General features: G+C 45.3%; 1 long non-coding RNA gene across 1 annotated transcript; it reads left to right on the top strand.

The window, feature by feature from the left end:
• The first annotated feature begins 522 nt into the window (after positions 1-522).
• LOC311607434 lies at positions 523-7,395 on the top strand. The gene is made up of 2 exons (XR_014782597.1): positions 523-692; positions 6,658-7,395. It is a non-coding gene; the product is annotated as an uncharacterized lncRNA (long non-coding RNA).
• Positions 7,396-13,909: the final 6,514 nt, after the last annotated feature.

Here is a 13,909-nt window from a genome sequence, read left to right on the forward strand (position 1 = left end):
GTTCAGTATTCTCAGCCATACAAATTCATCTTCCTCGGGTTACTATAATTTCTTTCCTAAATAAGATCTCTTGGCCCTCTTTGGTGTTAAAAGCATTGAGGTGCTCAGGACAAGCTCTTTAAAGCTAGTGAGCTGGTTTTAGTGACACGCCCTTGTGTTCCCACGAGTCAGAGGCTCTGAGCTAGGACAGTCACAAATTTGCATTTGAGACCAGCCTGGGCTACTGAAGACCCTCTCTGTCTCCAAAGGAGGAAGAGGAGGGGGAAGTAGAGGAGAGAGAGGAGGAGAAGAGAAAGAGAGGCAAACTAACCGGTAAACATCAATGCCAAGTGATGGCAAACAGGTCCCTTCACTATAAAACAGAAGTCGGGCTGTGCGTAGTGCACAGTGTCATACAGTCCCAGTACTCCGGAGGGTACGGCGGGGAGACCATGAGTTCGAGTCTAAGTTGAGCTACAAATACACACATAGCAAGTTTAAGCACAGCCTGAAGTACATAGCTAGATTCTGTCTCAAAAAATATAAATTAAAGGGGGGGGGCGGCTAGAGAGAGGACTCGGCAGCTAAGAGCACCTTCTCTTCTTTTTCTTGCAGAGGACCCAGGTTTGGTTCCCAACACCCACTTGGCTAAAAGTTTTTGAAGATTTGACAATTTGTCATTATAAATACATGATTTGATAGGCTCTTCAAAGGCAAGACTCTGTGTGTGTGTGTCTGTCTGTCTGTGTCTGTGTTGGATTATATGTGTGTATGTGTGTCTGTATGTATGTGCATGGGTGTGTGTCTGTGTCTATATGTATATGTGTATATGTCTGTGTTTCTGTACATTTGTATGTAGTTAAGTGTGTGTGTGTCTAAATGTGTATGTTTATGTGTGTGTATCTGTGTGAATGTGTGCATGTTACTTTTATCAAATACAGGAACAAGACTCACTCCTTTTATTAGAATTCCCTTAGATTATCCACTTACAACATTTGAGCAAGTGGAGAAGTGACAAGAAATGATACGTGTGCCGAGCGTGGTGGTGCACGCCTTTAATCCCAGCGCTCAGCAGGCAGAGGCAGGTGGATTGCTGTGAGTTTGAGGCCAGCCTGGTCTACCAAGTGAGTCCAGGACAGCCAAGGCTACACAGAGAAACCCGGTTTCAAACAAACAAAAAAACAAAAAAATGAAAGAAAGAAAGAAAGAAATGATGCATGTGACCACATTTCAAAGAGGTACCTTTCAGAGATGAGCGAAGGACCTTGCAGATACTTGACATGCTTTCCATCAGCCCTAAACTTGAGGCCATCTTTTGTTTATTGTGAAGCTCAGGAGAACATTTCTGTCAGCTCATTTGTCATTTCCAATGAAGCACAGAGTCAAGTTTAGCTTTATAAACATCTGTGGAATAGTCAAGGAAACCATTATTGTTGCTACCCTGAAAAAGGTAGGCAAAAAAAAAAAAAAAGAAAGAAAGAAAAAAAAAGAAAAAGGCATACTTGTATACTTGTTGCCATAGCCTCTGAACAAAAGAATGAGATTATAGAGCAGAGGTTAAAAACTATATGCAGAGAATCTACATGATGACTCATAGGTACAGACCCTGAAATAGCTCGGCTCTTGTACATGGCAGGACAGACAGATCTGCCCCAAATCAAGGTAATCGGATCACTAATAACTTGTCGCTCAGGTTATTTGAAAGAGTCCCTGAAAGTACGCCTACATCTGCAGTCCCAGAACATGCCGACTTTGGTCAAACGTGGCTATCAGTAATGAGGGTCAAAGCGAACAAATTCCCCACTGCCCAGCTGCATGGCACCAGTTGCTCTTGCTTTCATGGGCTCCCTCCGTGTCTCTGCCACCTATCTGCCCCACAGCCTCTGGGGGCCACACCCACACCTCAGCTGAGGCTGAGCAGGCCTGCCTGGTTCTCCTTCCCGCTCTTCTGCTCTCTGGCAGCTCAGGCGCCTTCCCTCCTCCAGTTACCACATCTCTGTCTCAGTTTATTTTTGGCTTCACATCTCTGCTCCAAACTGGAGATACAGGTTTACTGTTCAGCCCAGTCTTTACTCCACCCTCAAAGAAGCCTTTGTATCCTCGTGGCCCCTAAGCTCTGCGGCAGATGGCCTCGGGGGTCACAGACAAAGAGAGAACAGCCCCGTCAGGGAGTCTTAGGGGCTCAAGGAAGCTTATCAAGTTCCCTCCTCTGGGACCTTGTCACAGTCCCCACCTCCCTGGACTTTCTACTCACTTATATCCCAGCTCAGCTCTCCCTGGAGTGAGGAGTGGGCAACTGACCTCACAGGCCAGGAGGCGTGCCTCCCCGCTCACAGACCTGCATTCCAGTGGGGACTGAGTGATGGTCGCTAGGTTCTACTCTGCACCATTTTTCTGTGGAGTTTTCTTTCTTGAGGACATCTAGGATGCCTCCTCTTTCTATGTATGCCTTAGTTGGAGCTGGAGAGATGGCTCAGTGGTTAAGGGCGCTGGCTGCTCTTCCAGAGGTCCTGAGTTCAATTCCCAGCAACCTCGTGGTGGCTCACCACCATCTGTACTGGGATCTGATGCCCTCTTCTGGCCTGCAGGCGTCACATGCAGTTAGAGTACTCATATTAAATAAACAAACCAAAAAAATACATAAGTGTAAGCCTTACTCTGTAGAAAAGTTATTCCTCTCCAGATCCTGAGTGAAGCCATCAGACTTCTTGCATCGTTGCTGACATCCCTGCTCCCTGTGTGACCTCCAGCATGCAAATGAACCTCAGTCTCAGTTTGCTCATCTAGAGGGTTACTGCTGACCTCTGCCTGTGTTCTGTGGCATGTGCACCACCCAGACACTCTCTCTCTCTCTCTCTCTCTCTCTCTCTCTCTCTCTCTCTCTCCTCTTTGTCCTTCCTTCTTTCTTTCCCTCTCTCCTTTCTCTCTTACACACACACACACCCCAGCAGCCCCTAAACTGGCTCAGCTGGGGATCTCTTGGGCTTTGCTCCATCACTGTAGCCACTGTCCATTTGGGTTGGCGACAACTGTGCCAACCTGGCTGCCACGCAGTTTTCATCTTCATGCTATGTGCACTGGCTGTGCTGAATGCAGAGCACACAGCAAAATGTGCACTAATAGATTATCAAAGCACAGTAGAGAAGAGACGGGAACCACAGGCAACATGTCACAGAGGCATAGGGGAACCTGGCCAGGGGACAGGATCTTGGTGGCCATGGTATACTAATGAGGAAACTGGTTCTGCTAGTGACTGTAGATACCAGAACAGGTGGCCGGCAGCCACAAGGCTTGACAACAACAGTTTTCTCTCACTTCTGGAGGCTGGAAACCCCCATGCTCCTCTGAAGGCTCCAGTATCCTTCCCGCCTCTTCGGCTACCGGAGGCTCCAGAGTTCCTTGGCCTGTGGCAGCCTCACTCCAGTCTCTGTTCTCATCTTCTCATGTATTTCCCTGAGGAAGCTCTCCAGCTGGGCGTGGTGGCGCACGCCTTTAATCCCAGCACTCGGGAGGCAGAGGCAGGTGGATCGCTGTGATTTCAAGGCCAGCCTAGTTTACAAAGCAAGTCCAGGGCAGCCCAGGCTACATGCGAAATCCTGTCTCAAAGACACAAACACAAAGAAAGAAAGAAGGAAAGAAAGAAAGAAAGAAAGAAAGAAAGAAAGAAAGAAAGAAAGAAGGAAGGAAGGAAGGAAAAGAAACTCTCCCTCTGCCTAGCTCATAAGGACACCTGTCACTAGAGATGTCCAGAAATCCAGGACAATCTCACGTTACATCTGCAAAGACCTTTTTCCAAATAAGATCATACTTACAGGATCTGAAGGTTGAAATCTGAACATATCTCTCTGGCAGTCACCTTTGAGCCCACAAAAATATACATAAAAGCAGATGCCTTTGTCCACGAGGGTGCCTACTAGACACCGGGGTTCATACGCATCTGTCTGTCGATGGTTGACTCTGCTCAAGCTGTAATTGTATGGCACTGAAGTTTACCACTCGGGCCCTGGGCATTTCTCAGACATGCTCCTCCTGCTCAGAATACAAGTTTTACTTCCTTGTGTTTCCGCATCGAGGCTGCGACACCACCTTTACCAGAACATAACTGGGGAGACAAACGCCCTTGCGGGGGGGGGGGGTTGATTACTCTGTGAACTGTCGTAGAGAACACGGGCTTTGCTCTACGAGGGACCAGTGGAGGGTTTTCAAGGAAGGGAGTGAGACCGGCAGCATCTAGATGATCAAAGCAGAAATCACGCCAGACCGCAGAGAGAGAGGCTACGCCGTGGCTGTAGGATTAGACACCCACCCGGGAGCGTCCTGCGCGGTGTTTTTATACTTATATACTTATATACTTATACTTATGGACACATAACTGATAATCGATGTGTTTCTCCTTCTGTACTCTGGCTTCGCCTTTCTCACTTTAATCCCTTGAGGATTATGTGAGGTTTATGCACTCCTTATCTGGTGATTATTTTGGTCAAGATGGCAGCGGGAGCAGGCTGGGTGTAACACATGCCCTGTGTGAGGCTACCGAGGGCATGTTCCCACAGCACATCCTAGCGGAGAGAGAACCAAGAGCCAGTCATAGTAAGAAGCTGAGAAAACGGCACACAGGAACAAGCCCGTCCACATTCCAGGTGCTGCAGTGGGAGGAGCTCAGCAGCCCCCACGCATAGCTGAAGCGCTGTTGCCGGAAAGAGTCACTTTTCTCTAAGGGTGCGGCTGCTGCTAGGTCAACCCAGCTCCAGTGGGTGTGGGTCCCACACCCACACATATATGGGCAGCACAAACCAAACTGAATTAAGATCCAGAAATCAGAAGGCTGAGACAGATTTACGTAGGAAGTGCCAGACCAGCCAGGATTACATAGCAGGACCTGTCTCAAAAAAAAAAAAAAAAAAAAAAGTGGGGGGTGGGGCAGCAGGGGCGTGGAACCTAGAAGAGTGAGAGGCATATACGAATATATGAAATTCTAAGAAAAATGAAATATAATATAAAAAGCATTATAAATCCACCAGTGGACTGTAAATAGAATTGCTCACACACAGCACGGACATGTGAGGGCTGTGTAAAGTGACAAAGCTTTGGAGAGTTGTCCCCAGTGTTGGTGAAGGACATTCATTCTGTGCCTCTGGCGTCAGCTGCCTGTCTCTGCTCTTGCTTGGAACTGCTCAGAACTACCCAGCATGCCTCTCCTCCCTGCTCTGCTCTCTTACCTCCATGATAATTGCTCAGGTGACCTATGATAAGAACAGGCCTGACTTCACTGCCTGCTCTGGCAGGCTGTAGCTCCATGCTCATATCTGAGGAACCTCAGCCTTCCTGTCCTTGTCTCTCTGGTTAGTCAAGCCACGCTAGCCTCCAGGTTTTACTTCCAAGTACAGCACCAGAGAGAAAGTGTTACTAACTATTCCTTTCCAGAAATGGATAATACAGGGTGGAACCTTAGCTTGCCCTTCCCAAGGGAATTATGTTAAATAGCTTTAAAAGGTTTGTGAGTTAGACATGGGATCTTGTATATCTAATCCCAGCGCTTTGCGGGGTTGCAGCAGGAGACGGCTGAGTGAGTTCTAGGCTAGCCTGTGCTACACAATGAAAAACATAAATACATAGATAGATAGACAGATAGATTTAAGCAGAGGAAGAAAGGAGAGAAGAGGAAGAGAAGGAGGAGGAAAAGGAAGCGGAGGAAGAAATGATACCCAGGAGTATGGCTCATCCTATAATACCAATAGTGTGGAGGCTGAGGCAGGAGAGTTGTTGAGGCCAGACTAGACTGTCAATTCCAGACAGTCTAGGCTACAAGCATGAAAAACTCTCCCAAGAAAAAAAAGGAACCAACATAGTGGCATACGCCTTTAATCTCAGCACTCCAGAGGCAGAGGCAGGTGGATCTCTGAGTTTGAAGCCAGCCTGGTCCAGGACAGCCAGGGCTACATAGAGAAGTCCTGTCTTTAAAACAAAACAAAACAACAACAACAACAAAAAAATAAGAGATGTAATATGAATAAATTAATAAAATATATTTAAAAAACAAAACAAAAAGAAAGAAAGAAAGAAAAGAAAGGCCGGGCATGGTGGTACACGCCTTTAATCCCAGCACTCGGGAGGCAGGGGCAGGCGGACCGCTATGAGTTTGAGGGGCCTCTGTGAGTTCGAGGCCAGCTTTGTTTTGTTTTGTTTTAATGTTTAATATATCAGAGTCAAGTAAATGTAATCTGGAAGCCGGGAGCAATGGCGCACACCTGTAATCCCACCACTCCAGGAGGCAGAGGCAGGTGGCCCTTTCTGAGTTCGAGGCCAGCTTGATATAAAAGCAAGCCCAGGACAGCCAAGCCTACAAAGAGAAATCCTGTCTCCAAAAACAAGAACAAAACAAAACAGCAACAACAACAACAACAAAAAGTAATCTGGAACAATCTGATGCCATATTAGGAGGGCACAGTGCTTTCTCCCTACGGTTGCTGACAGAAAAGTTCCAGGCCTGGAGTGTGGAACATTCTGGTGCGCATGGACCCTCAAGTTCTTTAAAGGGCGCGTTCTGGGCCTGCGGAGGGAAAAGGACTGCAAAGGTGTGTCTGCTGCTGTTAATGTTCTGTCTCCACTACAAAACTGACCCTTGATCGCTAGCTAAGCAAAAATTTAGTCCGGGCTTTACCTATTTCTCCTCTGCAGCTCTTACGACGTGGAACTCGGTCAGCAGAGGGCACTGGGGAGACACCGCTGAGGACTGGAATCTGTCTTCTAGTTCTGGTACGTTCCATGCCAGCAAAGCTGTTTCTTCAGTGCCCAGCTCTTGCAACACCCACGGCTCTTCTGGCTCCTGGCTGTTTTTTGTTTCTTTACAATAGCGGACACCTATCTCCCCCTGGAACCTCCAGAGCGTCACTTCCCCAGGAACAACTTTCCCCAGGCAATGCACCCACGCCATGGGACAGCAACTTCCGTCAGTTATAAAGCACAGCAGCGCTCTGCACAGCACTATCGAGATGTCTACCCAGATCGGGGGACCGAGACTGCTCCTCGGGTACTCTGTCTCAGCCCTAGGTGTTTTGCATATCTGAATTCTTTCTTTTCTTTCTTTCTTTCTTTCTTTTCTTTCCTTTCCCCCCCCCCCCCCGCCCCTTTTGGTTTTTCGAGACAGGGTTTCTCTGTGTAGCCCTGGCTGTCCTGGGCTCTCTTTTCATACTAGGCTGGCCTCGAACTCACAGAGACCTGCCTGGCATATCTGAATTATTTAGAATTATCCTTACTCAGGTTTGGGTAAAAATAAAATAAAATAAAATAAAATAAAATAAAATAAAATAAAATAAAAAATGTGATCCTAAATGTCATAATCCCAAGTGTTGAAATCATGAAAGTCCAATATGCCTAAGTCTATGATAACAAAAATATTAAAATTCTAAAATTACACTTCTGGGGGAAAATTTCAAATTTTTATCTTTAAAGACTTTTGTTTACATTTTAAGAATACAATAGAATATTTCATAGGCCACTTCACAATGAAACACTATAACACACCACACACACATACACACACACAGAGCGAGCAATAGCACACAGGTATACTAATTAGAATTGCATGGGTAAATTATAAAATATACAGAGCTTAGAAGAGCTAAATTTAAAGTCCATACAATGTTTGGGGCCAGCCTGGATTACCAAAAGTGGGAAGAGAGGCTGGAAAGATGGATTAATGGTTAGGAGCACTGGCTGCTCTTCAGAGGACCCAGCACCCACAGGCCACCTCACAACTGTGTGCAATTCCAGTCCCAGTGATCTGAAGCCCACTTCTGGCTCCACAGATACTAGGCACACACATAATTCACAGATATACATATAGGCAAAACACTCAGATACATAAACTAAATCTAAAAAAAACAAAAACAAAAACAAAAAGAAAACAAATGCAAGGAAGCCGGGCGTGGTTGTGCACGCCTTTAATCTCAGCACTAGGGAAGCAGAGGCAGGAGGATTTCTGTGAGTTCAAGGCCAGCCTGGTCTACAAAGCAAGTCCAGGGCAGCCAAGGCTACACAGAGAAACCCTGTCTCAACAAACAAACAAACAAAAAACAAAAAAAAATTGCAAGGATAGGAGTTGTGGCACATGCCTTTAATTCCAGCACTTGGCAGGTTAAAGCTGACAGGTAATTATGAGTTCAAGCCCAGCCTGGTCCTACTTAGGGAGCTCCAGGACAGCTAGTGCTATAACGGTAAGACCCCCCATCTCATAAAATAAACAAAAATGCAAACTGTATATGTACATATCTCTTGATTAATAATTTTGTGCATTCAGCTTATTAATTGTGGGTATCTGAAATAACATAATGAGCAATTTGCATGTTTTATAAGATAAATAAAAAGACCACATTGGGGAGCATGGATATCAGTATTAAGGAGGGTACTTGCCTAGCACACTGCAGTCCTGGGTTCAATCTCCAGCACTACAAGAAAAATACAATGAGTCAACACTGTTTATGCAGTTACACAAAGAGCCAAGGTCTTGAGAAAATTTGTCTTTCCCAAATGGAGATGTATAAAAGATCATTTCTTTGTCTAAAAGGAAATTTTTACTTTTTGTTTGTTTGTTGCAACTTTTAAAAAAAGATTTATTTACTTATTATGTATACAGTGCTCTATCTGCATGTACCCCTACAGACCAGAAGAGGGCATCAGATCACGTTACAGATGGTTGTGAGCCACCATGTGGTTGCCAGGAATTGAATTCAAGACCTTGGAATGACTAGACAGTGGCTCTTAACCGCTAAGTCATCTCTCTAGCCCTTGTTTGTCTGCTTTATTTTTGTGAGACAAGGTTTCAACTCTACTTAGCTCTGGCTGTCCTGGAACTTGCCCTGAGGAGCAGGCTGGCCTGGAACTGAGAAATCTGTCTGCCTCTACTTCTGGAGTGTTGGGGACTAAAGGCATGTGCCATGCCCTGCTGAGATTTTAAGACTTGTACTGTATCAAATCAACTATAACAATGTTTCTCCACAGAGTTGGTCTTAAAAAAAAATGCATCCAGAGGCTAGGCATGTTGGTGCACATCTTTAATCCCACCACTTGGGAGGCAGAGGCAGGTGGGTCTCTGTGAGTTCAATGCCAGCCTGGTCTACACAGTGAATTCCTGGACAGCCAAAGCTACACAGAGAAACCCTACCTAATCCCACCTCACAGACACAGACACACATACACACACACACACACAGACACATGAAGGGGAAAAAAAAAACAGGAAAAAAAGCACCTGATATCTGAGAAGACCTGAAGAGAAACTATGTACATAGCGAGCTATTAAAGGTAAAGTAGAGGATTTAACACTATGAGGGAAGAAACTAAAATGAGAAACAAATCTTAAAAGAAAGTTTAACATAATAAGTGATCACAGGACTGGGTTGGAGGAAACTGCCTGGAAATGAGTCTGTAGGAGTGAGCAATATCATTAGATTTTAAAAGTCTTGCATCCAGAGAAATATCTGCCACCTTTCCCCTTCCCCGCCCCCCCCCCCTTTGAGTGGCTCTCAGGAGAAAAAAATGGTCACAGTCATTTTCTAGATGGTACTAATTGCTTTCCCCCCATACTTATTTATTTTTATGCGTGTGAGTGTTTGCCTACGTGTATGTGTGTGCGCCAATGTGTCTCAGAGGCCAGAAGAGGTCATCATCATGTTTCCCTGGAACTGGAGACCTGTGACTCATGACTGCGAGCCACCATGTGGGTGCTGGGAACCAAGTACCAAGAGTAGCCAGTGTCTTAACTGCTGAGCCATTCTTCCTGGCCCAGACTGCTTGTTTTCATTTTTTCCCCTGTGATTTGATATTCACTGACATGAACATTCCCTCCCAGCTTTTTCATCGCCCACCTCACACTTCTGCATTGTTCTGGATGTATAAAAATCCACTCTGCACATATTCACTTACAGCCCACACATTTGACAGGAGAGTGACTGGTGCCCAGGCAGCAGCAGTGCCTTCTCCTCCTCTTGTTTACACCGTTATTTTGGAACCAGTCGGTAGCTCTCCTGGCTTCTTCACACAAACACAATGTAAGTTCATTAAAAACTTGAAGAAAAAGCCAGGCGTGGTGGCGCACACATTTAATCCCAGCACTCAGGAGGCAGAGGCAGGTGGATCGCTGTGAGTTCGAGGCCAGCCTGATCTACAAAGTGAGTCCAGGACAGCCAAGGCTATACAGAGAAACCCTGTCTCAAAAAACAAAATTAATTAATTAATTTAATTTAATTATGTGACTTCGATCTCACTGGCAACATGTTATGGCCAGAAGAACAAAAGTTACAGAGAGACAAAAATCTTAGCTCACTATGGCAGCATGAAGAATTATATAGCATTCAAATGGGATTAAAATTGCACGCCTTTAATCCCAGTGCTTGTGAGGCAGAGGCAGAAGGGTCATTGTGAGTTCGAGGCCAGCCACGCCTATGCAGAAAGTTTCAGACCAGCCAGAGCTGCATAATGAGAGCTCATTTAAAAAACAATCAAGGGGGCTGGAGAGATGGTTCAGTGGTTAAGAGCACTGCCTGTTCTTCCAAAGGACCCCCACAGGGCAGCTCACAACGGTCTGTAACTCCAAGATCTGACACCCTCACACCAACACCCATAAATTAAATAAATAAAAAATATTTTTAAAAGATAAAAATAAAATAAAAAACAAACAAACAAGCAAAAAACCCCACAGAGAAACCCTGTCTCACAAAACAAAACAAAAAAATCAAAATGGATTTAACTGCCTGTTCAGTTATGAGTGCCTTGTCATAGAGATATTGGGAACAAGGAGTGACAGTCATTGCCCAGAATACTAAGGAAGAGATTATTGCACTGGGTATGAATTGCAACTATCTGACCCCATAAAGTCCCCCCAAAATCTAAGATTCTAGTGAGTCACAGCTAAAAGAAAAGCAGACAGAGACAATGTTGTGCATTAAGCCAACTGCTCAAGAGCTTTGGGTACTGCCAGATGTCACTAGATGCAAAGAACATGGACCAAGTCACGAGATACTGAAATTTAAGTACAGACTTCTTTTCCCGGTTGAGAACACAGTGTGTTGCATGGAAAGCAGAGAAGCAATTACCGTAAATAAAATTATCCTGAAAAGAAGCATATTAGACACGGCTTTCATTTGACTAAGGTACATTTACCTGGCTCAGAATTGCGTTGCTTAAACAAGTCAGCAAATGAGAAATGCCCTAAGACCTGGCCTAACCCAAAGTGTGGAACAGAAAGCTGGGAGGCAGCCAACGCTGATTCTAATCCTGGGTTTAGAGTAACCTTGAGGCAAGGAGAGGGTGGAAGGGGAGAAGAAAGAAAAAGAACTTGATTCTGCTGAGCTTTGGTTTGTCCAGCTACAGGAATAAATAAAGCTGCGGTCACGCCTACTTGTACAGTGTGTAGAAGTCCAACAGGAAGTGCCCAGGGAGACAGGAACAATGCGTTAGCTGATGGACATAACGGACGCTCTGAGTCAGAAGCTTTTCATGGAAAAGTTCCTGAGCGTAAACTAAGCTGGGAACGGCATCAGTTAGCCAGTATTTCCCAACACTCTCTGACTTAATTTCGTTCCTAAAGACCTCTGATTCCCAGCTGGCTGGCTCTAGTTTCAGCATAATTGTAATGCGGTAGGTTTGATGGCCTGATAGCCACGTAGTCACAGGCCATGTAAAGTGGAAAACTTCTAGACCAAACATTTTTGCAAATGAGATCGTTTCACCTTCATTGCCAATATTTTTTTTTTTCTCCTTTTAAGAAGGAAAAGAACAATCTAGCTGCACATGCCACACCCACGTTCGTGTTGGGTAGCTGTCCTTTCGAGCTTAATCACTCGCTCTCTCGTTCTGTTTGCTATTACCTATTTATTTATTTATTTATTTATCTGCATGCAGACCACATCCTGAGGAGAAAATCAACTTGAAACCCAAGTCTTACAGATATCCCCACTTCAGGGTCATTTTATGATATCGCATTTATTCCTTGCAGAGCGAGTGGACAAAGACAGGAACTGGTTAGTTAACAGAGATGGAAGGTGGATTGGATTGGGGTCTTTACAGTTTACCTCCCTTTCAGTTAAAGCAGTTTTCAATTGCCAGGTCAGACCTGTTTCACTCTGAAGCCTTGTGCTTGAAAAAATGAGGACCGTTATCTGCATCCCGCAGGCAGGCAAGAGGGCCTTGGCTTCTTTGCAGATGTCCTGTGAGGCCTGGGGCAGTGGAAAGGTCCCCAGAGAACTCACTCACAGGTTGCTTCTCTTAATGGAGGATTAATTATTTTACAGGCAGTTACAGATGCCCTACCCTAGGACACACTTCAGCGTGAGATAGTGGAGAAGGAACGTGAGTAAGGAGACCTGAGGGCAGAGAGTGTAGTGAGCATGGAGGGATGGAGAAGAACCTTCAAGACACAGCTCTGTCTGTTTGTCTGTCTGTCTGTCTCTCTCTCTCTCTCTCTCTCTCTTTCTCTCTCTCTCTCTCTGTGTGTGTGTGTGTGTGTGTGTTGGGTGTGGGGCAGGGGTTATGTCAATAAAACACTAGGTATTCTATCATTGGCCCCTTATATGAACTATTAGCAATCTGAGCCAGACAATGGAGGTCAGGGCAAACAGGGACTGTGGAGTCCACCAGAGATGACAGTGACCATTTTACCAGCCACTGAAAAGCCCAGGCGAACTAATGGTCACTGATGGTGGCCTAGAATATACCTCAACAGGAAACAGATCAGTCCAGTGTCTCACCGGTAGCTCAGGCTGGCCTAGAATTTGGGTTGCACAGACTGGCTTCAAGCCCTTGGTTCTCCTGCCTCTGCCTCCAAAGTACTGGGATCACAGGCACACATCATAGTGAAGTTCTGTTTGTTTGTTTGTTTGGTTGGTTGGTTGGTTTGAGTTTTTGAGACAGGATCTCTCTGTGTTAGCCTTGGCTGTCCTGGACTCACTTTGTATACCAGGCTGGCCTCGAACTCACAAAGATCTGCCTGCCTCCCGAGTGCTGGGATTGAAGGCATCTGCCACCATGCTCAGCCTCATAGTGATGTTTTTAAAGGTCCCAAGTTCTAGTCTTGTTTTTTTAAAGATTTATTTATTTATTATGTATACAGTGTTCTGCCTGCATGTACACCTTCAGGCCAGAAGAGGGCATCACATCACACTGCATTATAGATGGCTGTGAGCCACCATGTGGTTGCTGGGGATTGAACTCAGGACCTTTGGAAGAGCAGGTTGTGCTCTTACCCACTGAGCCATCTCTCCAGCCCTAGTTCTAGTCTTGTAAAAGGAAAAACATTCAGGCAATAGTGCTTGCACTATGTGAATGTCTGTGTTATTCCTCCTCATACACTTAAAGTGGTGAGTACAGTCCATTTTCAGTTGCATTTTTAAAAATTTTCTCTGTGTAGCCTTGGCTGTTCTGGACTTGCTTTGTAGACTAGGCTGGCCTCGAACTCACAGAGATCCACCTGCCTCTGCCTCCCAAGTGCTGGGATCAAAGGTGTGTGCCTCTACACCCAGCCAGTTGCATATATTAATCATAAATTTCAGAGACTATACATTCAGCCTAAAACTATTTGGGGGAAAAAAAACAATAAAATGCTAGGATTTGTTATTCCAGGGTAGTGGGAATACAGGGTTAATATTTTTGTGCCTTCCCCCTCCTCCAGTTTTCTTTCTTTCTTTCTTTTTTTATTTTATTTTTTTCTGTGACAGGGCTTTTCTGTGTAACAGCTCTGGTTGTCCTGGAACTTGCTCTGTAGACCACACTGACTTTGAACTTACAGAGATCTGCTTGCCTCTGCCTCCCAAGTGCCTGGATTACAGGTCTATGCCACCGCATCTGGCCTCACCAAGTTTTCTACAGTAGATTTTTTTTTTAATAGACTGGATTTATTGTGTAACTCAAACTAGCCCTGAACTCCTGGCAGTCC

The sequence above is a fragment of the Acomys minous genome (genome assembly GCF_964271855.1).
Source record: "Acomys minous genome assembly, chromosome: 1".
In the NCBI taxonomy this organism is placed as follows: domain Eukaryota; kingdom Metazoa; phylum Chordata; class Mammalia; order Rodentia; family Muridae; genus Acomys; species Acomys minous.